The sequence below is a fragment of the Hermetia illucens genome, chromosome 1 (genome assembly GCF_905115235.1).
Source record: "Hermetia illucens chromosome 1, iHerIll2.2.curated.20191125, whole genome shotgun sequence".
NCBI lineage: Eukaryota > Metazoa > Arthropoda > Insecta > Diptera > Stratiomyidae > Hermetia > Hermetia illucens.
In genome coordinates this window covers 23662343-23690066 of record NC_051849.1, presented here as the reverse complement: position 1 = coordinate 23690066, position 27724 = coordinate 23662343, and the positions used below count along the sequence as shown (strand labels likewise).

Below are 27724 nucleotides of genomic sequence, written 5' to 3'. Positions count from 1 at the left end.
CTTGCGTCAGCGGAGGGCACAGTTATAACGTTTCTTCCCTTGCCATTAACCCGGCATTTTAAGTTGACCGCAACAAGGGCCCGGAAACAGGACGCGGGCCTCGAGATCGATCATAAATGCGTGGATTTCACTAGGGTTACCAGCTTGTCCTCACCTTTTCCGGAAGTTCCGGCTTTCTTGCGTTTGATTTCTCTGTATATCACCACACTAGATGGTATAGCAGTGCCCCATGTCCTCATCCCCAAAAAAAATTTCGTTGTCGTTGGGTGGGAGCCTTCCCAGGTCCACGGTGCGGGGGATACATCGATCTGTTTCTACATACCGGAATTAAACCAATTGTGTTCACATCACCAGCTTCCCTTTCTTCCGATTTTCCTAGTAGAGGCGGAGAAGAAGGCTTTGATAGGTCAGCCTGTAGTCCCTTTTCTTGTGCGGCTGAAATTTCCTCCTACGAGCCTCCCTCTCCCGTTTTTTGGAAGAGTTAGGCAACAGTGTCAACAACAGGTCTGCCCTGGTCATGTTTCCAATTCCTGTCATTAAGGGAGTTGCTGTACTACCTTTCCTGGCTAACCGCGCCGTAGACACCGGGTGCAGGTTTTCCACTAAAGTGGAACAATTTTACGCTTTACCACTTCTTAGAATAGACTATAATTCCATTGCGACTTGTGAACAATCCAAACAACGGCTTTTGGCTTGAACGTGAGAAAGTTCGGGCAACCACAGTTCGGCCTGTCAGTTGCACCTGGAGAGTCTGCAGTTGATCGGCGCGGCGGCCGTAACATGAATGGAATGTAGTTTGCCTGTCAGTTTTGACTTTTTAACTGCCGGTAATCGGATCAAAAATGATTCGGCCAATCGAGACACGTGCTTGTGCAGGCTATGAGTGAGGATTTCATGTTTGTATAAGCTGCGAACGAGAACTTTATGGGCATCTTTATCGCTGATAGACACTTTTGATAAATACGCCTTCCACGTCCAGAGTTGAGCCAATGATGTTGCTGCTTGCCGGTACGTGGATGGCGCATTCAGTTCAAGTGGCAGCCGGGTACATTGCGGGCTCATCCGGCATAATCCACTATCGAAACTGAAAGTAGATGGCGGGCTAAAAAGAGTCTGTAGGATGTGTGGTGGAGGTTGACTTGAAGGAATCCACATTGAACATATAAAAACTTTATTCATTTTTAAAGACTAACAAGGAAATTAAACTGAAGTATTCATGGTACAACACGTCCACTCGCGCCAAGCGTTGATGATCAAGTGAGTGGTGTGACGCATCAATGGAGGGAAGTTGGCCACGTTGCAGTTGTCATATACATCTTGAGCGATCTTTAATTCTATGGGAACCCTAAAGAGCGCCGGAACTTAATTTGATTTTTATTGGCCGACCTCCACCGCTCTGAAGATGGCGATGATTGTACTTACTTTCGTTCAACCTTGAATTCCACCAAAATTTCTTCAAAATCCTCTTAAAAAAAAAACCAGTATATGTTGGTATTATTTCAGGAAGCATTCCAGGTACTCAAAGAATTTAAATCCTTCTACAGTCAATATCGAAAGTTCAAAATTTTGTTAGAAATATTAAACCAGACGGGACGAAGCAGAAATCGCCAACATCCATCTAAAATCCTAATACCTCCTTCCTATCTATTTTAACTATAAAATTGGTCCTGAATCCTTTTTCATTTCCGCCATCAACCTTATTAAAGTCAATGACTTTCGTGAAAAGAAGAAACCAATTTCCGTTTGCCAACTGCTACCTTATCTACTACTTTTGACCTTTCCTAGGGGCAGAAAGTTAGAGGGCCATTAAAAGGATTACACATACAAACTGAAAACATTTATTTTAATGCTCCCATATTACAAATTTTGGGATTTTTTTCAGGGTTTCTTTTGTGGGTTTCATTTTGAATATAAACAAAGGGAAGAAAAGGGTTACAATGCGGTTAAACAGCAAGAGGTCAAAGGAGGGGAGGAAACAGAGTGGTTTCGTGAATTTATGCTCGTATATTTCACGCTCCTCTATGTGTTCAATAAAGTTTTGAACTCTTTCGAAACACGCGTAAAACAAGAAAACGTGGAATATTGAAAAAATCCATTTTGTTTTCGAATGAATGGGAAAATTGGAAATGTATGTAGTTCTGAAAGGAACCTACTTTCCCCCACAAAACAAATGGACGGTGGGACTGAAGTCACTTCACTTCGAAAACAACCCTAAATCTGGTCCTATCATAACAAGGGTTACCCCGAACATTTGAACTTACAAATACCTTGTGTCAGCAGATGCCATAAGTAAAAATCTCCGATTGTACCGGGATTCCCAGAGTCACCCTTCCGCTCACTCAGGTTGAACCATCCAACCTTCCTTCATGAAACATATATCAGCTTCCTGCCAATGATGGAAAACTTGATGTAAACTTTGTAATCTTCTAATCGTTTTAAGGTGAGTGAAAAGTTTTGATTGACTAGAAAATTCACAATTCCCAAGAGTAATTTTCACCATTTGCCAATGTAAACTTGTTCTTCCTCTCTGAAATGTCTGGCTCCCCACTATCGGGCTACCGGTCCCGACGCAGAGGAACTCAAATATTAGCCAGCTCATTGTGAAGTGCTCCGTTGCACTGGGACCGGAATGGAAGGGAAACTCCAAGATACGATGCCTATCTTTTCATTCTCGGCTGGGATTCTGCAACACGTCCATATTGTTTGCAAAGTCCTTCACTTACTTCATGTTGGAAGTCAAAAACTTATCAAGTATGCTGCGTGGTTGTGGGCATGTCGGGAAGGGGGGTTGATAAAATCAGTGGTTAGACATAAGTCCAATGGCTCTCGGGTGAAGGTAGAAGCTTTTGATCGAATTTGATTAGTCAGGTGAGTACTAAGTTGTGAACACTATCATGTTGATGAACATTTCACAGATTGTGGTTTCAAAATGTTCTCCTTAAATGCTGGAAAAATATCAACCACACATATAGGATGAGTAATAACTATTCCAAAATAGGAGGAGATGAGAAATGGTCGCAAAGTTTCTCTTCAATATGTTTGCCTCGGACCAGAATAATGAACGGAATTGGCTGTCGCTTCAAACTAAGGAACAACTTTAGTTACTCTCAAAGGGTACTTCGTCAGACCTTATGGGGAGATAGGCATCGGCCCCCTAATATAGACGTAAGATGAGAAGACATATCCTATCAAAGTTGGTAATAATACTTGCTCTTTTAACGTCATTCAAATTCGTATCCAATCCTCTAACTTGGGATAAGTTTTCGCCGCCGTGGTTTATGAATCTTGGCTATAGTTTATTGCAAAGGAGACTTCGGACTTATTAAGGTCTTTTACCATCAAACTTTCAGTTAGAAGATGGGATACAGTTGCTTAATAAATAGTATACGACCTTGGCAGCTATTCAGGGCGCCATTGAGATCCCCACTTTGGTACCGCAGTCGAATGGAGTTCATCTACCGGCGGTATAAACTTAAGCAAGCCCAGGGATTCAGTACTATCACTGAATACCCCTGAAAACGTGAATCGAAACATTGGTGCAGCCAAAATGCCAGGATCTACAGCCTCAACATCTTCTCAGGAGTCTGTGCTACAGATCTCTCAATCTGAGTTCATCTCATCTGCAATGTTTTCCAACATCAGGGTTGCTGCAACTGGATCTGCATCTCTGATTCAGCGGCCTCTATACAACGAGTTATGGTCTATTGAGCCTCCGATACTGTCCCGCTCCATCGCGCCTTCAACAAGACAATATCCGCAGTCCCTCAGCAGGTCACGAGTCGAAACACAGCCACTCCACTTTTTGACATCTTCCTCCACTTCCCGGCGCTGCTGAATACCCTGGTACTTCATCATCCATGCCAGCGGCACCGGATTATAGGTGGCGTCCCCACCTAAACAGCTATTTACCTCCAGGCTAGAGTTCGCAACTTCTACGGACGATGAACTGGAGTACATAAACAGCAAAGCTGGTTAACTTTCTCCTCTATCCTGTGTCAAACTGACAAAAGACTACAGCACTGACCGAGTGATTGCGCCTTTCAAAGTCACTTATCCTCACGAGTTTGACGTCCTCGGTAACCTTTCTTTCTGGGCTAAAGGTGTATTTATCAAGCCATACAAACGCACCAATTCGTGGGAAAATTTCAGGACAACCCGCCTGCCTCGCCGAGCAATGTAGCTGGATCCGTGTTTACTGTCCATCTGTGTTATCATAATGTTAGGAGCTTGAGAACCAAGCTGGAGGCCTTCAATTTGTTCGCGCTGGCTCAACAACACCATGCCACATGTATCTCCGAAAACCGGCTGGACGATGCCATATTAAACTCCGAGCTCCCAGAAGGGTACTCCACTTTCCGTCGTGACAGGGACCGGGGTGCATCTAGTAAGTCCACCGGCGGTGACGTCCTAACTGTAACAAAAGACAAACTTCCCGCCTAACTCGTCTTCTCCTCCTCTAGTCTTCCAACTCCCTCCCCTTCATTGTAACTTGTATATACATTCCCTGTGCTTGCCATTCGCACCTGTACGAAGAATTGTTTGACAGTTCGTCTGAACTCCTTACTGTCAAATTCTCTTCACTCCCTTTCTTCCTTTCCGGAGATTTTAACCTCCCCATGCTCCGCTGGCTTTATCATCCTAGCCTTCCAATTCTTTCCAACAACCTCTCTCATTCTTCCCTTCGACATTCGAACGCACGATCCCTCACGTGTCATTCTCACAAGAAAGAGATCAGGCTGATTGGTCGAAGGTCCTTCGAAGACTCATGAATGCACCTGCCACGCAACAAGCCACGGCACAACCCTTTCCTGCTGCTTCTGTAGTATAACTGGCATTATGCTATCTGAGCCAGGAGCTTTATATACGGAGAAGCTGTTTAGAGCCCAACCGATCTTATCCTCGGTAATTACCGATTTGATAGTCTCGCACAGCTGGGTTGGCCGCAAACTCTGAGGGTTCTGACTCACAATCCTCCTCGCTGGCGGGAAAGTGCGTTTGAACCAGCAGCTCCAAGGTATCACTAGAAGATTCTGTCCAGGAGCCTTCCGGCTTTTCAAGAAAGGATGGGCTCTTATGTTCCTTGGACAGAATCTTACTGAGCCTCGCGGATTCACTGGTATTTTCGATGTTCTGATATAGTCCAATCAAGACCACCTCTTAGCAGTCCTGATGACCGACTCGTATTTCCTAAGGCAGTCCTCGAATGGCTGCCAATATTTATGCCTGTACCAGATGTTGAACATTTCTCCGGTCAGCTTCCTGAGGCTGGAGAGATCTTTATTCCAAAACGCTGGCAGTGTCTTTTTGCTGAACTTAGTAGAGCACGGCGGTATCGAATGTCTTTTTCAGAGCCCCGACCTTTGACTCCAGTTCGTCTGTCGCGCCAATTTTCCCAATTTGCGCACCGGAGAGTTTGTTCTTAATTACTTGATCTAACTTTTTCCAGTCGATCCTGTTGGGATCTCTGCAGGGTTTGGAGACCTCTGCGGCGAGATATGAATGAAAAGTATCCAACTATGATCTGAGAAGGATCTCTGGTCAGACACTCTCTAGTTCTCCACCCTAAGAATCCCATTATCGGTTATTAGGATGATATCAAGGACCTCCTCCCAACCGTCGCAGTTCTCCGAGCTGGGAAAATCGAAGGTTTGTGTACTGCCTCTGTTACACACCGATTGAAGTAATAATCAAATCAAAGAATGATTTACCTCTCTGGTTGATTTCCGAGCTGCCCCAAAACGTATGCCTTGCATTGGCGTCGTAGTCTATCAACAGGTTGGCCTCCTATGTTGCTACCGTGTTCGTCAGATGTTGCAGTTCTTCTGGCGGAGCTGATCGGTCGTAAGCCGTTAAGTCGAGGAAATATACACGTTCTCTGCCCCTGCCCCTCGCGAGAATACATGCTCTAGGTCTATCCTGATCAGCATCTCCTGTGCTGTGGAATAAATTAAAATATTTGCTTTGGAGCCTTTTGATGGTAGGTCGCCTCCGACCGATTTATCTGCGTTACCCTCAGCATGATCTGCTTGCGTGGGGGGTTCGTCCCCGTCGGACCGTTAATCCTCAGCTCGTTGGGGGCGTCGACTGGATCTAGATCGTCGTCCGGTTTTGCAGAGCGGAACACTTTCACCGTTGCGTTCCTAACTCCGAACCGCACTTTATAGACGACCTTTTCCAGTGCCTCCACGCACTCTTCGTTTATATAGAGTAGGAAAGGTTGGTTGTTTGTCTGGGGTTCCTCCTCCTTGATAACAACCCAGTCGCCTATGGGAGTCCTGGGGTTTTCAAGGCGCAGGGATTGGACGAGTTATCCTGCATGTATCCCCTCCCCCGCTCATCCTTAAATTCGACGTAGAAATATGTAACTCATTGTATGCGTGAGCGGTCATAGTTCCCACCTTTCCACCAAATTTGGTGTCAATCGCGCGCCTCTGAGAAAATTGCGTTTGACACACAGACAGACCGGCAGACAGACAGACAAACGGACATACAGTTTTTGGTTTACACAAAACCGTGAAAAAGGCGATTCGACCGCGCATTTAGCTGTGAAACTTTGGACTGGAGTGGGAAATCGAAAAGGAGGTTCGACGACGGATCACATCCTCGATCGATATTTCCCCTGCCTCAGATGTTTTGTGAGGCGGGGCCTCTGAGGCTCCCGCCCTTCCTTGACAGATCATGATTTTAAAGGATGTCCCTTTGTTGTTTATTTCGATAGGTACACCCAAATCACCATGATGGAGTATTTTTCGAGATCCAGTACGGACCCACGCACTGAAAATGACACGTGAATTTTTGCGAAAATGGCACGTGAATTTTTGTGAAAATAACACGTGAGGGTTCGAAGCGCTCAAAGGACCCACCCGCCACACATTTCTGTGCCTGCCTGGTACAAAGGCGTGCAAGCACGTTTCGACAAAGCACTTCGAAAGAGTTTCAATATTTGCGGGCGAACCTTCACAGTCAATTTCGCATTCGTTTTAGGTTGTTGGGCTAGCTCTCCCCTCTTGGTCATCTCCAGGCACTCAGGATGGTCTTTTGACCATCGCAATGTCCATTGCCATTACACAATATCACCAAACCGTCTGTGCACACTAATATTTGGAGACAGAGAATGACCTTTTCCTGGTAAGCCTTATTTTCGGCTAGTGGTTTGGGCCTTTTGCAAATTGGTCCAGCTTCAATCAAATTGACCAGGTCAAGCGAACGCGTCTAGCGATAGCCCCCAGTATCAATCTGACACCGGATCCGTGACTGCTACTACTTGGCTTTCTGGAGACGAAATGCGCAGCGCCGCAAAAGAGAGGTACTCTCCATAGTCCCATAATCAACTCTCGCTTGAGTTAAAGAGAACGAGCATTCTGTCTTAGTACCGTGGTCGAGGAGCGTGAGCGCATTTCAGAAACCAATCATTAACTATTTTTGATAGCCAGGAGCCGTAGCCGTAAGGTCAGTAGCCATCGCAAGCGCTGTTTACGCGTCTGTGGCAAGAATGATTCGAAATTTGCAGGCTGCTAACCCAAAAATTTCTATCCCTTTTAGTCACCTTTTAAGACAACCACGGAATAATTTAAGTGCATTTTTAAACCCCTTCTTACAGGGTGCACAACGAGGCCGCTAGAGCAGCTTTTTCGCCGCCCCTTGAGAAGTGGGACATGAAAGCCTTAGCAGTAAGAAAAATGATGTGTCTCGGTTATATGTCTCCAATGCCAGAAAAAGGACGAGACGGCCATGCCCATCATATGGTGCTCCTTAGCCTCCTCAGATCTCAGAAAAAGATAACTTAGTAAGGTTTCCTTAAAAAAAGAATCTGCACACTCCCTCTCACTCTGAATTTTTGGAGATAGTACAATGGGCCTAATAAAAGGCTTGAGAGCTTGCTGCTACTGACTATAGTTAAGCAGGTTTAACTGTCTCATATGAAAACACTGACTTAACTTCTATATTTAAGCTTATTTTATTATTAAGCTTGTTTTATTAACTCTTTCAGATTTAACTACTCAACAAATCGCAATATTTCTAAAACTCAGAGCTATTTAAGTTAAGGTAGGTAAATTCCTGGACGACTTTTTTCTTAGTAATTTTCAAACGAAATCATAACAAAAATGTCGGTCCTGTCACCGTCCCTGCAACAGACTAGGACTGGATAATAAACGACAAATGTCTAACCCCTAACAAACTGCTGAGCTGCATATTTACTGTCTCATACTCTGAACGTATTGTTTGGTTTGCATCTTCTCCTTTTTGGTTTTTCGCCAATGCAGAACAATAAAGTTCAGAGAAAACCTCAAGGACCAGTAATGGCTTATCTGGGAACAAATATATGAGAGCATTTGCATAGCAGTGATTCGTAAGCAGTGCATCCCCAAACATCTCTCAGAAGAAAATGCAACCCCATGTGAAGTCATGTACAATTTGGTGTGGGGCTGGAATTCCTTTGACACTAGGTGGTCCTGCCACAGCACGATTCATATTAGACATAGTCGGTGGCAGTCCCAGAGGAAAACATTTCCAAAGAATTCAGGAAACCTGCAGACTTGAATCCCTAAATGCGGTCCCAAGCTCCTTAGTGAACATTTAAAATATTCCCTCCTTTGGACACCAGCTCACATTTCAGCAAAAGCTGTAAGTTGTGTCCTTCGCAGTTTCCTTCCTTCCTTCCAAAAATCAGGTTCAGCATCTGGAACGTGCTCGAAGGGAGTGAATGAATCCCATTACATCGATATAATGCACACACGTGAGGCATGCAAATGTTCCGACTGAGCTGGCCCAAATGAAGTGGCGAAATAGATGCAACGACAGATTGTGCAAGTTGCCTGGGTCTTGTCGAAGTGAATATTTCCCTAATTAGATTTGAAATTTCCATGGATGATGAATTATTCAAAGGAAAATTGATGATCGATGAGAGTAATTGTTGTTACGTTAACGACGCATTTCGAGGTCGTAAAGGGATGCGTGTGGGTATTTAATATCCTTAGGAGCTGACGCGATGTGAGTCTGCATCGTGGAGAGTCCTTGACACCGCAAACAAGTTGATGAATTGCAAGAGTGGAATGGGGTCTTTTCGCTTGTGATTTGGAATTTTTAATTTTACTGCACATTTACAATAGGATCGAATCCCGTCGTTAATTGGACTCACTCATTGAACTAAAGGATTTCAACATTGTGGATTAAAATTACTTTCGGGAAAACCCAGTAAAATAAGGAAAACGCCAAAGCGATTGTCATTTACAATTTCCGGGACACCAGGAGAGCCGCAACCCCATTCAGATGCTCATATCTACCCATAATCATCGATCAGCTCCTTGCAATTAATTTCTCTTTCAATATAAACTTGACTTGCTGGAACAATTCCGTCCGCTCCTTTAATACAATATTTCGATCCTATTTACCTCTATCGCGCTATTATGCCACCAAGGAAACATTGAAAGTCCTATCCCATTTGAGACGAACTCGAAAATCTTCGAGGCAAAGTAAAGTACTCTGTTCTGCCCACAATCCTTCGTCCTACCTTCCTTCAGGAATTCAAATGTGCCATGAACCATTTGGTATGCCAGAGAGCAAATTACACGACGAAATCATATGTACGGAAGAATGTATCCTTTCGGAACGTTTCGCATCAGATCTTATGGGTCTTTGGTTTGGAAGTTGCTGCTTCGGGGCAATTAATTCCGGTACATGGATTCGGAGAATGAGTTATACCAGGAAAAGTGCGAAGGAAAATTCTACGTCGTTTGGTCTTACCAGGAAGATACTGCTGCTGGTACGAAAAGGGATTAGTCTGTAGCGCTCCTTGAACGGTAAACTTCCTTTTCGGACAGACAAAGCTGGTGAACGTTGCAATTTAATACTTGACGGCAAGAATGGTTATTCATACAAACAAAGAGCACAACCACTGCGCACTTCTCACATAAAAGCCAGGATACAAACTGCAACCATGAATATTTGTTCAGGTTGCGAAGTATACCGAAGCCAGCCATGCTGAAGAATACCCCAATTCAATGAAGATGTTCTGAATATTTACTGGGAAGAGTATCCAAGGATTATTTGCATAGCATGATGCTTGTCCTTTGCCATGAATGCCTCCAAAACGTAAGCATTGTTTCAGCATTGTTACGGAACACGGGCAAGGTCCTTTCATGGTAGGTCCTTCTCGTAGGTCGTGACATCCCGAGTAGCGGAATATAGTGTAATAATTATGATTGCTGTTGTTGAACCAGAAATCTCATAATTAAGTCTCATGTTTTTTCCTCGTAGATCCTGGCAAGTTATTAGGCCTCCTTGGACAAGATTATTAGACATGAAGATAATTAAGTGTGCACTCAAGGACGAACACGGTACTTGTGAAACTCACGTAGGAACATAATAGGCAGCGATTTCGCAGAGAGAATATTTCAAATAGAATGTTAAGGGTTTCGAGCTTTATAATTGTTGAAAAAGGAGGACTTGACAGTGAATGGGAGCACTTTCGTTCAAATTCAGCCATAATCGTGTGTACAGAGAGGGTTATTATATCAAACGACTAGTGGACAATTTAATAGTTGGATCTCAATTGAGAAGAGACAAACCAGCTTTTGTCAATGGAAATACTTCCAGGAATGGGGGGGGGGATGATACCTTGTTTGCCCTAAAGAAAAGAGAAAGTGAAGTTGAAGGAGGTCCAACGTTCATTAGTAGGCAGTCTATTCAAAATATCTGCCGTTCGGCCAAACAGGTAGTTCCCCAAAGCGAACGACGGTCAAGTCGGGTCGCCAAAACGCAGGCGGCAAAGAGCCATCAAGTAAAGGCCCCGTTCGTGACTGATATCGGCAGCTCTCTTGTTGTACACATCCAGAAAACCGTTGCTACAATTTCTGTTGATCCCCTTGTAGTCGATCTAAAAAATTTATTCCATGATTTGATTAGATGCACCCTATATGTCAATAATGAGGCGGTGCAAACTGTAGAAAACTCTGAGCCTTCACCATTGTCATCACGGTCCGAAAAATGCATTTCTCCACCGCATGTTAGTAGCTTTTATTTCCGAGTTGTCACAATCTCCGCAGATGCAGGATTTTACTTAAGTATCCTTGGCACTTAGTGCTAGGATTAAGTAAGGCTCGGACGATCCAACCTACTTAAAAACTAAACGGGCGCTGGTGGTAATAGCCAGTAGTCAATGGGAGAATCCGTCGAGAACATCCCGCAACATCGAGCACGTATGCAGAATGGTATCTTTCTGCTTGGTTTGAACCAGACTGTGTGAGAGTCCCAGGACATCAAGGGAAGCCTTGAAGGATATAGGTACAATACTTGTAGCTGAGAAAATTATGGGAACTACAACCACTCGCTGGAGATGCCAAATTTCTTTGATTTCCCGAGCCAGTGGCTCATAGCTCACCTTCTTCTCCACGTATTTCCGTTCGTGTTGCTATCATGGGGGACCGCACCATCAATAATATACGCAGAGCGACCCGTCTTCTTAACTAGTAGTACGTCAGGCTTTTTGTGTTGAATATGGCGATCAGCCAGAATTTTCCGGTCCCAATACATGCTTTAAGCAGAACTATCAAGTGCTGTTTGCGGCTCATATCGATAAACCGGACATGTTCCCGTAATCATGCTAGCTTTACATAAGCTCGGGTGGCGACCACACCGTCCTTAATGGCACACATGAATCCCTCCGTCTCAGCAAAGAGCTCATCAGCACACAGTCATCTATTCGACAAATTGCATTACCTTCGACTTCCATTCATCGATCCACTCAGAAAATTGAGAGATTGGTCCTTCAGGTTGAGTGGAGTCAGTCCACAGTCTGCCCCACAGACGGCCGCATGTAAGGGACTCGCCTGGCGATGATGTTGTGCCGCCACTTCAACCACGCCCCTACCTCCGATGTCACGAGGCAGGTTCATCCGCACCACGGCAGAGTTTGGATGATGCATTCGGAATTTGGACATAGTTCTCCATATCCGTCGTTGGACGTTTTCCAGGTCGGTCTTCGTAAATGGCAATATTTCGAATGTATAAGCAAGTGAAGGGATAGCGAATACATTCAATGCGCTAATTTTATTCTTCCCCGAGAGATGCGATTTCAGTACCAGCTTTACTCGTCGCAGGAATCCTTCAGATCACCAACTCGAGCTTAGGTTCCTTCAAGAATTACTAGGTACTGGTAGAAGTTTGTCTCGGTCCTACCTTGAATGTTGAGGTTACCAATGGTATATCCGGCATGCGGCTCGTGATGACCTTTGCGGATGACTTGGATTCGACACTTGTATAATCCAAATTCCATTCGAATATCACGACTGAACATGTCAACAATTCGCAAACATGTCAACTGTTCGTAACAGACCTCTAGAATTTTTGTCAGTACCAGCATACAACTTGATGTCATCTAACTACATCAAGTATGTCATTTCCCACTTAGCACGTAGGCCATACTTTATTGCAAAACCCTGCCCTCTAGCATCATTCAGTAGCCATGAAAGGTGGTTCAGTGTCATGCACAACCAAAGGGGACTCAGCATATATGGATAGGCTCTGAGGTATTAGCACCCTCAGATGTGCGCAGTGATAGAGTGGTATATGCCACCCTTCCACGACTATCGCCAAAAACCTTATTAGTTTCGGATGAATGCGATACGGATATAGGATATCAATTAGTCAGGTATGCGGAACGCTATCAAAAGCCTTGGCATAATCGATATAGCAACTAAACAGGTTTCTTTGGCCTCTAGTTGCTTTTCCTACAACTGCCGAGTCGATAATGAGTTGCTCTTTACAACCCCTTGACCCAACTCGGCAGCCCTTCTGCTCTTCGGACAAAATGTTGTTGGTCTCGAGGTGCGCATTGACCCCTCCACTAATAATTGACGTTATGAATTTCTAGAGGGTTTGTAAGCAAGTAATCGGTCTTGTATCTGCGGGGTCCTGTACCGTGTCCTCCTTAGGGATAAGGTAGGTAATCCCGGCAATTAGGAAGGGTGAAAATTCCTGCGGCCGACTCCAGACCTGATTTATGGTGTGTGCTAATCGACCATGCATACTCGTGAATTTTTTACGCGGGGAGTTCTGCACCCGATCCAGACCTGGGCCCCTCCAGTTCTTCAAGCTGCTTATGGCTCCTTGAACTTCCTCTTCGGTAACATCCGCAAAATTCATACCAGGCGTAGTGGCATGCCAAGTGCTTTCGGCAGTGATCCACTCAGCATACCCAGCATGCTGGGCGAGTAACCTTCAAAGTCCACCCCAATACTCTTTCGCTTCCGTCACCGAAAATGGCCCAGTCTGGATTTTCTGTTGGGATTCTTTAAGTGATCTGGAAAACTCCGCATAAGTTGCATTCTGGACAGCTCTGGAGTGACTTTCGCCTTATCGTCGTAGCCGACTGCATACGACAGAAAGTGTGTGCTTCAGTGTGTCTACAATTTCAACTACGGTTGTTTCATTGGGGATGGCATAGTTCCTTTAAACCCTCTGGACTTTATTTTTCACCCGTCTTCTGGCTTTGCCAGTGCTAATTTGAATCAACTTAGCAATGTCCTGCCTTACTGAGTCCCGCCGATGTTTCAGACGAATTTTCCATGGTGGATCTCTTTGGTCACTCAAACCGATAACACGAATGCGAATCTTCTGACCGTGCAATCTGACAGCCGCAACTGCACCCCACCACACTGATTGTATGTACAGCAACGACAGATTGTGGCGAAACAGCTTCACCAGGCGGAGCCGTGTTCCTGGTCGTAATGGCGGCTACACGTCGAACCGCCCCAAGACTAGCGCTTTTGATGCGGTGCTGTTCATTACGGAAGCCCGACCCACTCACCAAGTCAGACGACTCCCACCGGCATCCATCCCTCCTCCTTCCACTACAGGGTTTGAGACCGACTACGGCGGAGCTATTTTATTTTATTTAATTGTAACTTATTTACTGTCATACGAAGCCGTTTAGTAATGCCTGGTAGTGAGTGGCTTTGGGAAGGAAACGACGGTATAAGTTCACCAAGCCGAAAAAAATTCTAAGGTCTTTAAGCGTCTTTGGCAGCAGAAGGCTCACGATCGCTAGTATCTTGTCTGGGTTGGGTTGAATGCTGTCATGGATTGGCCTAAAAATTTCACCTGCTACTGGAGAAATTGGTATTTCTCAACATTAAGAATTAGGCCATCACCAAGGAGATATTGAAAAATGCACTAGAGATGTGATAAATGGTCGGACTCAGTGGAAGGTGTGACCAGAACGTTATCCAAGTAGACGAAACAGAAGTACAAGTTTCGTAGTACAGAGTGGATGAATCTCTTGAAGGTTTTCGTCGTATTGCACAAGCCAAAAGTCATTCATGTGAACTCGAAGAGTCCAAAAGGTGAGCAAGTTGCTGCCTTTGAAATATCTTCGAAAGCTACAGAAATTTGATGTTAGACCATGGCGAGCTTCCCCAATAAAGCGCAAAATCTTGGGTAAGTGGAATGGGGTTCCGGAATCCGGAATCATTTGAACATTTAGGCGTCTATAATCTCCACTAGGTTGCCTTTCGCCGTTGGGTCTGAGGACCAAACAGAGTGGAGAAAACCACCTACTGTTGGAAGGTCCACAGATACCCTACTTAAGCAATTGTTCCAACTTTTTCCCCACAACAGCGAGTTTCTGGCGTTGTAGAGGACGCATCTTCGAGAAGAAGAGAACCAGTAGTGTTGATGTGGTGCTGGACATCATACTTAAATAGCTGAAAGAGACTGTTTCGACAGCAATGTTGCGATATATTTGGAGGAGTGCGCGAATTCGAGGACCAGCAATATCTTCGAAAATGATAGAAAGAGTGTTGCTGTTTGGGCAGGTTGAAATTTTTCCTGAAGACAGAACAGAGATTATGGGGTCCATCAGGGACCTATGCTGCATATCTCCCAGTAACCCATAGTGTAACAGGAAATCTGCGCCTAATATGAGGACACTGATGTCAGTTTAAATGAAGGGCCACAAAAAGGTCCAACGCAAGCCAAGACTTACGTCTACTTGCCTGTAACCGTAAGTTGCGGTGGGTGTGGAGTTGGCTGTCGCTAATTTCAGCTGCTGAAGAAATAGTTTGTTGGGACAGGAGACGGGGGGGGGGGGGCGATTCTGCGCATAAGTGTAAGGATGTCATATACTGCAAGGCGATGTATTGCTGCGCTTCAGATAGACGACGTCGCGCCCCCCAGAGAACACAATTTTTTGAGACTCGAAAAAAGTGCATGTTCATAGCTTGATCCGCAAACTATGGTGGAACCAGCACATGCCTGAATTCGATGCAGACCCCGGCTACCCAAGCGACCATTTCTTGAGGCAGACGGCGAACATGAATCGACGTTTTAAGAAGCCGTGCTGCTTCCTAGCTATAGGGTCGCCGAAGTGGGTGATCAGCCAGTCATTGACGTACCTCTGGAGGACCTTGGAACAGGATGAGAAGAGCGAGATTGGACGGTAATTCTCAGCAAAAGTATAGTCACCGCCTTTGTGTATGGAACAAGTAAGGGCTTTTTCCACAGGCTGGGAAAATCACACTCTTGAAGGCTGTTATTGAAAATAATGCAGAGAGGAAGGGAAATGAGCTTAGAGGTTTTAATCAAGAAGAAGTTGGGAAGACCATCGTAGCCGGGTCCGACATTGGCATCAATGTTGTCAATGAGGTACTCCACTAAAGAAGGAGTATGGAGGGAAATGACAGCAGATTCGGAGGAAGTTGTACTCAGAACGGCTAGAAAGGAAGAAGGGGGAGAGGAGTTATGCACCGTGGGGAAGCAACTGCAAAGTAAATCATAAGATAGGTGAGGAGAGGTAGCAATGGAGCTAGAGAATTTGAGAAAGAGGGTGGGGACTAGAAGTCATTGCGGGCGTTATGGATGTGAGTTAAGTTACCATGCACCAATTCGACTTCAACACTGTCCTGATAATCCTCCCTAGGCTTAACTATCAGCGACTTAACTGAAGTTCGCAGAGCGCTAAAATGATCAAAGTCTGCACGGCTTTGGGTGGATAAAAACTTTTTTCTCGCAGCTTGGCTCAGATGAAGTTTTTTTATGGATTTCAGTAGTGAACTACAATGGGTAGGAGCTTAGGGATTTGGGGGAAGAAGGAACGTAACTAGGAAGGAGGTCAGACAGAAGGATATGAAATGAGAGGAGGGCTTGATCGCAGGTTGATTGAAGCCAGAGTTCAAATCCTCAAAGTTGCCCTTACGAAAGTTGAGTTTAGGAGGATTGCGTATAGTATGGGAGTTGTACCTCGAACTCAAGGACAAGATGATGGGCATCAGGAGCAGCATAGGAAAAGAGGCGACGGAGATACACCAGCTTCAGTTCTGATGTAATTAAGAACTTCATCAGAAGAAGTAGAATAGGCAAGTGTGGTGCAGCAGAGGGCCACTCGAGGGCGTAGGAGAGGATCTAGCTGAAATATCCCTGAATGACCGACGAGTAAATCGAGAGGCCTCCCGGTAAAATCTGGAGAGAGTTGAAGCACATTTTGGCGAATTGGCAATAATGGCCCGCTAGTCTGGTTGACGCGCTATGCCCCATTTAGGGGATATTCGCAACTATATATATTATTAGCTTTATTTGAGAGGATATCGATGTGGAATGTATTTTGCAACCTAAATTTTATATACAAACATTATCATGATTTTCCTCTGTCTAAAAATAAGCTCTGTTGCTCTTCCCACCCTTTCAAACCCCTAATTCTCTTCCTTTATTTTCGACGCTAAAACTATAGTTTGTTTCATAAAGCGCTAACCACTGCCATTTATTTGCCATCCCACTTGGTTGGAAAATATTTTACATATGTGCAAAATTTTAACTCCAACATCCCCCTGAATTCCTTTCCTAACCGCAGACGGACAGACAGACTACTCTAAATCGATTTTAATAAGGTCTCGTTTCACATAAAAGCTTGCAAACTTACTATTAGGTTGTTGCAAATGAAATGTCGGATATTTGAGTAAAATTTCAAAAAACTATAACTTTTATGAAAATTAATTTTATTAGTCAAAATAAGAACCAGCAGCTTCAATGCACTTCTCCCAACGAGATATAAGGGCATTTATTCCAGTTTCGTAAAAGTCTGGGTTTCTAGAGCTAACAAATTCTTCAAAGGCACTTTTGACAGCTACTTCATTGCTGAATTGTTTCCCCGCCAAAAAGTGATCCAAATGCTTAAAAAAGTGGTAGTCGGTCGGCGAGAGGTCGGGTGAATATGGTGGATGAGGAAGAGTCTCATATCGTAATTCATTTAATTTTTGGACCATCATTCTGGAAACATGAGGTCGGGCGTTATCATGGAGCAGTATCACTCCATCTCTGTTGACCAATCTAGGCCGCTGAACACGTAATTTCTCGTGCATTTCATCAAGTTGGGCACAATATTTCTCTGCATTAATTGTTTCACCACGCTCCAAAAACGAATAATGAATAATTCCAGATGCAGACCACCAAACAGTTACCATTACCATCTTCGGGTGAAGGCTCGGTTTTGGCATGTGTTGTGGAGGCTGATCGGCATCTAGCCATTGCGCTGATCTGCGACGGTTGTCGTACAATATCCACTTTTCATCGCATGTCACTATTCTGCGCAAAAAGGGATTGTTCCTGTTGCGGTTGAGTAGAGAACTGGATATTTCCATTCGCAGCGCCATGTTTTGCTCGTTGAGTTCATGCGGAACCCACTTATCAAGCTTCTTCACCTTTCCAAGCTGTTGTAAGTGCCGAGATACTGTCGAATAGTGTACGCCTATTTTGTCTGCAATGTCACGAATCGATGATCGGGGATCAGATTCCACTATCAAACGCAACTCGTCGTTGTCGATCGATGGTCCTGGGTGTCCACGAGGTTCACTTTGGAGGGTCATGTCGCCTGATCGGAATTTTTCGAACCACCGCTGTGTCGTTCGTTCGTTTGCTGCGTCAGCTCCAAATGCTCTGCAAATGTTTCTGGTTGCCTCCGCTGCGTTGTGACCAAGTTTAAATTCATATAGAAAAAGTAGACGTTTTTGACTCCCTTCCATGCTTTTTTCTTTGAGTTTTACTTGGAACTTCAATGACGATTGAAACTGAAATGACTCCTTGATCGAACGAACGACTATTTATACTCAATTATCCCATACCACCAGAGTCACCTTGCGGCAGTTTTAAACATTAAAATCATAACTAACTTCACTTCATTGAAAAATCCGACATTTCATTTGCAACAACCTAATACCAAGCAAAAGTATTCTCAAAGCATTGGATTGAAAGGATGCCTTGGATTATGATCAGGTCGGATGAATTCTCCCCAGCAGATATTTTCCAATAGAAATGTATCAAGCTAGTAACTACCCACCCCCATTCATGATATCTCCGCCTGAAGGGTGAAAAACAGATTACCCTAAGCCACCATCCATTTAACGCTCTAATTACATTCAATGTGTCTCACTGGCTGTGCTAATTGGATGTCTGCTACTCTATAATAAGGTGCACCACCGAAGATAAACCGAACTCTCATTTTTCTGATAGCTTCAATTAACACGGAAAAGTTGCTTATTCGAACCGTAACCGAACTTGTTTACTTGTTCCATATCAACTTTTATGCGTTCATGTTCAACACAATCGCTAACAGGACACCCTCCACAATCGTACAAAGTTCTTGTGATTCCAGGACGAACAGCCCGGCACACATGTGCCGGAATGTGTTATCACTGGGTCACATAAAAACTTTTCCAAGTCTCTTGTATACAATTTTCTAATCCCAAAAGTATTGTACAATTTGGCACGACATGTACGTTTGTCGTATTGGGCGCTTATAATGATATTTTTTCCACTTTCCATTACTCCGACGTGTCTCTGTGATTCCTCCGTGGGGGTAGTTTTTTTCCACGGTGCTCGTCACATAGCGCAAACTAAAAACAGGACTCGTGCAGCAGAAAACTTTTCTGAAGGGAATCGAACTACGACGAGAAGTTTTCCTTTCAATGGCGCAACGAAAAACTAATACACGTCTTGATTCAGTTTCTTATGGCCGAGCTGGTGAATCCTCGGGGACTTCGCACTACGTACCCTGAATATACATATTTCGTGGTAGTTTTCAACCACACAGCATGGAATGGCTCCATCGCACGTAAAAACTCCACTTGGTTATCATATTCGTATTTTGTTCCTCGTTTTGGGGTTTCTTTGCAGCCAGCGCTTGCTTAATGTGCTCCATTTGGCCTTGTTCGCTTCGTCTGACGATGTCAGGATATTTGCTGCGGTTTTAGCTTATAAATGTCTGCCAAATTGCTAACCATAATTTGTAGGGAATGAAAGTTGCATAGCGCAGCAAAGTATTACACATTTTTTCGGGAAGGAGGGAACAGGACAGGAGAGATCTTTTTAAAAGAAATGATGATTAGTTGGAGACAAGTTTTTATGACTTCCTCAGCAATAGTTTCTACCTTGGAGTGTAAACAAAACTAACGAGGTGGGTGGCAGCTAATAGAATCCTTTCTCGTTAACGAACTGGATGCTTACATTCCCAAGAAATAGTAAAAAGCTGGGAACCCGCTCAACTGGCAAGCTGGACGTAGAAACTGTTGATTGAGTACTTTCGCATTATCCCAAGATAATCCAGGAGGGGAAGGATTTCAGTAGCTTTGAAGAGGATTGTGGAAAACTTGAATTTAACCATTTTTCCATGAAATTGAAAACGGAGAAATATGAAAACGGGAATAATCTTTATCTATGTGCCATCATGCCTCATTTATTATACTCGTATTCGCTAACAGATTTCTTCAGTCGGAGATCCTTTTCCTTGTAGATAGCGTCTAATCGGAGCTGAAAAGTTACATGGAAAACCTATGGTGGAATTTTTAATATCTATATGTACCAGGCGCTATCCTCTTAAAGTGAAAGCACCTACCAACTCGCGATCGTAGGATCCCCCTTACTATTGGCCTAGAAACAAAGATCCCTACTACCAGCAGGGAGTATTGCTCCTTGTAGGAGCAACGAAGTGTTACTCCTGGAATCAGTAAGTTCGGAAAAAATGGGCCTCCAGTAAAAGCGGAAATCAAGGTTGGAATAGATAAGTCACTTGGAGTTGGTTTGGCAGAATCTGGTTTGGCGTAGTAAAAGAAACTGAGGTCCTCAACGATGACAGATCCATAAGACTAAGAGCCGGGGTCCTCAAATCAAATTTGAGTTATATGCCTAAGACCTAGCTGTGGTCATCTCACAATACCAAGTTAATGGTAAGAGGAAAAGTGTCACAGCTATCCTATGAGTCTCTGTGCCCTCCACTCCAACTAAGCAATCGGGTAACGTATGCAACGTCAAGTTGTCTTGGAGTCTTAATGTATTATGATGCAAACGCCCAAAATATTTATCAGAGGAGCAAATTGAATCCTATAGGGAAAAAGCTACTTGATTTCATCACTTTAGCTGGTCTCATAGCTGAAAGCGTATAGTGTGTCCCCCCGGTGCGAGGCGGGTTGGGAGAAATTTAGTGAAATTTCACTGCCAAACCAGCGTTAGTAAGAGTCCAGTTTAACTATTACGAGCGAACATACTGTAATAGAAAGATGGAATCCAAAGTTCAGTAAACTTTTGACAAAAAAAGTGCAATTGCCTAGGTGACTAAGAGCTCCTCTGAAGTTACAAGATGGAATTCAAGTTTATGTAGAATCTTTCAATGGGATTATTTTCCTCCACTGGGCTAGAAACCCGAATGAAACTTTCACGAGCTCCAGAGATAGGTCATTGTAGGCTTACTTGGGTGAACACCAGAGTGAATTAGCGGCTTCTACAAACTCTTTAACACAAAATTGTTCCAAGATAAACTCGAACAAATGGAGTAGTCAAAGCGTAGTATAGATCCCAGGACAAAACGTGAATTTGTACCCACGATGGAGCATAAAACCTGAGAAACGTCTGCTGAACGAATAACAACAGCTGTATTACCAAACCCTACGTGGTGCCCGCTGAGAGCTCTTTCCTAACGAAAAGCTGCATACGGAGAAGGATGAAGGCGATTCTCCCACGCGTAAAAACGGGACAAATTGTGTCAACTGATCCTCCAGGTTAGGGGATGGGTACGGCGGACACCCCTACACGGTAAATCGAAATTACAAAGCCATAACAGGAGCCTCGGACTGGATAGATAACGCAACGATGAATCCGGCAACGAAAAAGGAGTAAGGATTTGCACATTTTCTTATAGAAGGTGTGCTCCCTGTACAGAGGTGAAGCTGCCAAGCAGCTAGCCGATATCCTGTTACAATATAGGTCTGATGTAACAGCGTTACAGGAGCTGCATTGGACAGGGACCGGTTTCCTGGAGAACAGTCGCTACACCACATTATAGTGACCACCCAATAAACCATGTGCTCGGAGTAGGTTTCTTAGTCAGCCGAAAAATAAATCCTGCTGCTATCGGCTTTGAAAACATATGGGAGCGGCTATCCCCTCTGCGCTTGCGAGGCAAATTTAGAAATATAAGCCTCATTAACATTCACGCCCCTACAGAGGAGACTGCAGAGTCGAAGAAGGCTACCTTCTACGAGGCAGTAGAATGAACCCTCGAAGCCTGTCCCAGATGTGATCCAAATCATACTTGGGGATTTCAACAGCCAAGTAGGGAAGGAGCCCGTATTCAGGCGATACGTCAGCTCCCATAGCTTACATCAAAATACAAATGATAACGGACTGCGGATTATTCAATTAGCAGGATCACACGAAATGGTTGTTGGAAGTACCTGGTTTGCGCGGAAAGCGGTTCACAAACATACATGGGCCTTTCCAGACGGAAGCACTTTCAACCAAATTGACCACGTGTCGATTGAACGCCGCCACCTCTCATCTGATCTGATTGGAGGGCGCCGGTGGCGTCATCTGTCCGCTCGCATTCGCAGCATTCGAAATAAATTTCGAATGCCGCGGATCCTGCCGCGCCACAGGTGTTCTCCATGGCGGAACAGACCATGATAAATTCATAAATTTCGAGAAAAAAATAATTTGTTTTTGGAAAGTCAGTGCAGAATTGGAGTTGTACAGATAGACTATCTATTCTATTATTCTTTAATTTAAGCATGAAGATTAATTTGTATTTTCATCTGTTTAAGTTTTACAAATATAAAACGATTTTAAAGAAGAAGTCTAGAAATTTCTTTCTAATACAATTTGAATGAAAAGCTGTTCTGAGAAGCGTTTCAGATCGTTATCAATTATTCCCGCATTTCTTTGGTTTGCCATTTTCAACCTGCATTTACTTTGGAACGAATTTTGCATTTTCGCTCAGTTTTGGTGCTTATAACCGATTATGTACATAATTCTGCGGGAAAGGAAATCGAAACTGCAGATCCAAGAAGTCGGCCATTAATAGGCTGAAAACCCTTTCAAGAGCCTAGAGGCGCGCTACAAGCAGTCCAAAAGGAGCTCAAGAAACAATCCGTCGTTGACATCACCCATCCACGGCAGTAGTGACAAGCACCATCCAGATTCGTCCTTCGTTTGTCCTTTTTTGTGAAGACATTTTTACTGCAAGGTGTAGCCGACTTATTGGAAGTAGAAGAACGTTCTCGGGGAAAAGAAAACAAGTCGGGAAACCGGAAGCTAGACGCTTCAGGTATGAAAGGTTTTGTGTATTTCTTTTATAAAGAGATTTGAGTGTGCATTTGTCCCATTAGCATGTAGCGCGTAAGATACGCATATATTACGTGAAAATATCCACTTTCAAGTGATATTGACATTCATAGTCTTGAATTTGCAGAGGAGCGACAGTTTTGACCTAGTATAACTTTGTTAATAATGGTGTGATTTTCACCACAGACAGACAGACAGTAAACCCATTTTAATAAGGTTTTGTGTTGGGGGGGGGGGGGGGGGGCTATTGCACGGAAAGTGTTGGAACAACTTATACAACAGGGTATCTGCAGCTTCGGACAGCTGTTGGTCTTCCCCACTCCATACGGTCCCTAAGCCAAATGGCGAATGGTCCCCCTGTGGAGATTGCAGAAGGCTAAACGCGCAGACTGTTCCAGACCGATATTCTATTCCACTCATCCACGACTTTCCGCTCATCTCACAAACTGCCGCATCTTTTCGACCTTGGATTTCCCAAGGCCCATCACCAAATCCCTGAAGCTCCAGAAGACATTCCAAAGACGGCAATATGCACATCCTTTGGACTCTTCGAGTTCAACCGCAGGACTTTCGGATTGTGCAATGTGACGCAAACCTTTCAAAGGTTCATCCACTCGGTCCTGCGAAACCTCGACTTCTGTTTCGTATATTTGGATGATGTTTTGGTCGCTCCTTCCTCAGAGTCTGAGCACTTAGGCCATCTCGAGTGCATTTAATTTCCCCTGAAGGAATACAACCCGACCCAGACAAGATGCAAGGGGTCTCAAGCTTCCCGCGTCCGAAAACAGTGAAGGTTTTGCGGAGGTTCTTGGGCACGCTAAACTTCTATCGTCATTTTCTGCCCAAGGCCGCCTAACACCGGTCCGTTTTGACCGCCTACTTGTCTGGCCACAAAACAAAGGACACACGAGGGATTGTGTGGTCTGAAGAGGCCGTCCGCGGCAGCAACTGGCTTATGCTACACTCTTGGCATTTCCTTAACAATATGCACCCCTAGTCGTTTTCGTTGATGCCTCTGATATCGCAGTAGGTGCTGCTCTTCATCAAAAGTCGAACCAAATCTGACAGCCGTTGAGCTTCTTCTCCAGACCGCTCAACGGAACTGCAGCACTTACGATCGAGAACTGCTCGCCTTAAGTACTTCTGTTTCTTCCTTGAAGGCAGGCTGTTCGCAGTGTTCACGGACCATAAGCTTCTTACATATGCTTTGAAAAAAAAGTCCGACAAAGCGTACCCTCGTCAGCAACGGCACCAGAGCTTTATAAGCCAGTTTACGTCAGACATCCACGAGGTGTCCGGCAAGGACAACATAGTTGCTTTGTCACGTGTCTGCGAGGTTGACATCCCCGCCGCACTCGACTTCTCGGATATTGCCAAGGCGCAGGAGGATGACGCAGTACTTCAGAGCCTCAAATCCAACCCCAAATACAAATGTCGGGGGTTGCCCATCTTCGGCTCGAACCTTTTTCTCTGCTACGAAGTCTCGGAAAAGGGACCCCAGCCATACATTCCGGCCAACTTCCGCAAGGAAGTGTTCCACGAGGTTCACGACTTAGCGCATCCAGGCATCAGGACAACAAATCGGCTAATCACCGAGAAATACTTCTGGCCCTCCATGAGCAAGGATGTCACCTCCTACGCCAAAAGTGTAAAGTCACCAGGCATGTAAGGAAGGATGGAGGCTCATTCCACACCATACACCTCCACATAGTAGGACCTTTGTAAAACTCGCACGGTTACAAGTATTACCTTGCAATCATCGACAGGTTTACGCGGTGGCCTGAGACATTACCTCTGAAAGACATTACGGCGCAATCTTATGCCGAAGTCCTCTGTGGAGAGTGGATCCCTCGCTTTGGGGTCCCTGCAGTGGTCATCACTGACCAGGGAATTCAATTTGAGTCCACCCTTTTCTCGGAGTTAAGCAAACTCCTGGGTTTCAAACGCGCCAGAGCAATCTGCAGATTTATGATATTGCTCCTGGATATGGTGGTTCCACGATAGCTTGGAATCGAAATGTAATCCTAAATACCTAACTGTTTGTGTCAGCTAAGGCACCGTAGCAGCGGTGGAAACCTCTGCTAAGGTGGGTAGCGTACAGCCTTGCCGGTAATTATTACGGCTTGGCCATCCGCAAATGCTTGCGCGAAGACTTTTTTGTCCTCCAGGAGCCACAGCAGGTTATCCGCTACCAAGAGAGAGAACCTCTCTCTATGGGAGAGGGAGGGGCAGGCCCCAAGACATCCTGCCTCAATTGACTTCTGGCCGACCAACACGTGGATTTTTCTCCACTGTATCATGTGAAGGATCGAACTGATTACCAGCAGTTCGATTCCATGCTGTCTTGCCGCATCACAAATTGCCGCAAATGAGGCATAATTGGAGGCACCTTCGATGTCCATGAATGCGCCTAAGGCGTATTCTTCTTCGGACATATGTAGCTTTTTCAATTTTGGCCATGAATTCATGGAATGCTGTCTCTGTGGACTTTCTTTTCTGGTAGGCTTGTTGCCCATGGTGAAGTGGCCACTTAGGAATGTGTGTATCCCTTATGAACCGATCAACTAGTATTTCTAGCTCTGTCAGTAGAAAGGACGTTAGGTTTGGAAATAAATAACACCTTCACATCACGCCGTTTAATTGGAACATAAGCGTGTGCTAGGCATGTATGATATATATTCCGAATATGTAGACCCAGGGCATCCATGATGGCATCCGGACCTGCAGACTTGTATCTTGGGAACGAATTAAATTCCCATTTTACTCGCTCCAGTGATACTACTTTCCATGCCAGATTCCAGTCTCTCGGTTAGGGTCCGTATGCACCTGTCAGCCCGGAGATGAGATTTTGGATGTCGTTTCTTCAAAGCTTTCTGTGTACTTCCTGCTCTGTAACCGTAAATAGCCCAGCTTCTGGCTACTTCTGGCTGAAGCGAGATTCGAGCCCGAAACGTAACGTAGCCATTTTATCCGACAACCAAGCGGCCGTCAAGTCCTTCTACTCAGCGACGACATCTTTCAGGCCGGTGGCATGCAAATGATTTATTGGGGACCATGCCGCCAGGCTCGGCACACCCTACAATTCACATTGCCGAAGCTGCGGAGAAGGAAGGGAAACCCTCATGCCCATTGTCCAGCTCTACCTAGAGTTAGGCTACGGACACTGAGTAAACCATTCCTTGGGTAGCTTATTTTCAGATTTCTAGCTGGAAGGTGGGAGATCTGCTTTCCTTCGTGAATGCGACAGACTGGCTCTAAAGATCCGAGCCGGCTAGACTCTGCCTCCCTGCTTCCATAGCAGGAGTTACGGTCTCAGGCGCACCACAGCGCTAATTGGGCTCCTCGGACTGGCCACTGATACCTACCTACCCCTAAGACATTTATTTACTTCCAGAGCCTGTACCCAATGCACGCTGTTAGTTTAAATGATTTGGCAATTTTCCTCTATAAGCCTTCCTCATGTCATTTACGATGCTTTTCACCGAGGACATTACTTCCTTTCATTCTATGGTCATCCCTTGCTTTTTATCTTTCGCTCTAGTTGGCTCAACTAACCTCTGTCGACTTGACGACGACGCATGCATTTGTTATTCTCTAGAAATGATTTATTGGCCCAACTCAAATAAAGCAAAAACATTTTCCAATTTATGTTAAAAACAAACTACATTTATTTTCTGCTTAAAAATACTAAAAGCATTACACATCACACATCAAATCTGGTCAAAATTTCTAGCCAACATATCACAGATCGTCATATTTACTGGCTATAATATTACATTAAGTTATCGATGGCGGATCATTACTATCATAACCGGAGTCATTTTCCTCAAGTAGCTCTTCTAATCGTTCTAGCCTTTGAAATAGGTTCTGCAAAATATCTAAAAAGTCTACAATTTCCCTCCGCATTTCTTGGAAAACAGGATCGTCATCGATGGGTAACTCATTTTCTTCATTTGAAGCCATCAGTATTCTGCGAAAGGAAGGTTTCCTTGAAAGATTCTGAAGCTAACTACTAGTTGCTCTAGTAGCAGGCAAACATATATTCTGGAAAAAATATATTGTGGCGTTTAGGAATCAATATAAGTAGATTAATTAGTGAACCTGTACAAGCTTAAATCCTTCGTTTTTTTTTTTTGCAAGAAAAACACATTTTTTTTTATCATCATCATCAACGGCGTAAAAGCCAGTATCAGGCCTAGGCCTGCTTAATAAGGAACTCCAGACATCCCGATTTTGCGCCGAATTCCACCAATTCGATATCCCTAAAAACTGTCTGGCGTCCTGACCTACGCCATCACTCTATCTCAGCCAGGGTCTGTCTCGTCTTCTTTTCCTACCATAGGTATTGCCCTTATAGACTTTCCGGGCTGGATCATCCTCATCCATATGGATTAAGTGATCCGCCCACCGTAACCTATTGAGCCGGATTTTATCCACAACCGGACGGTCATGGTATCGCTCATAGATTTCGTCGTTATGTAGGCTACGGAATGGTCCATTCTCGTGTAGGGGGCCAAAAATTCTTCTGAGGATTCTTGTCTCGAACGCGGCCAAGAGTTCACAATTCTTCTTGCTAAGAACCCAAGTCTCCGAGGAATACATTAGGACTGACAAGATCATTGTCTTGTGCAGTAAGAGCTTTGACCCTATGGTGAGACATTTCACACATTTTTTTTATAGGAACCAAAAAAAACTCTTCTCAAAATACTGGCCCTTGCTATCTACACATTTTTTCCATCTCTCGGTTAATTTATGGATACCAAGCCGATAAAATTGCTGACCTTTCGAGGCAAACCACTCATTAAGCCGTTTTCAGACGTCTGCCTAAGAATCGAAGTGCTGCTCGGCGAGCGACTGGCCCATCGGTGAAAACAGATGGTAGTCGGATGGGGCCCGGTCTGGGGAGGGGCGGGGTAGTATCTCCCACTTGAACGTTCCTAAGTAGTTTCGAACTTTTTTCGACGTGTGCGACGGGGCATTATCATGGAGGAAAATCAGCTTTTCATGTCTTTCCTGATGTTCCGGCCGTTTTTCATTCAGAGCCCGATACAATTTGATGAATTGTTGGTGATAACGGTGGGCAACGACAGTTTCACCAGGTTTCAACCGTTTATAGTAGACAATA

General features: G+C 44.6%; 1 protein-coding gene across 2 annotated transcripts in view; it reads left to right on the top strand.

Annotated features, from left to right (window-relative positions):
* Window positions 1–27724, top strand: part of LOC119653858 (acetylcholine receptor subunit alpha-like) — a 391561-nt gene that overhangs the window by 118805 nt on the left and 245032 nt on the right. The window contains exon 3 of one of the 2 annotated variants that reach the window (XM_038058922.1): window positions 7991–8046. The exons of the other annotated variant lie outside the window; for it this stretch is intronic. The gene's annotated coding sequence lies outside the window, so the exon portion shown is untranslated. The remainder of the gene's footprint in view (window positions 1–7990; window positions 8047–27724) is intronic. 2 annotated transcript variants of the gene reach the window in all.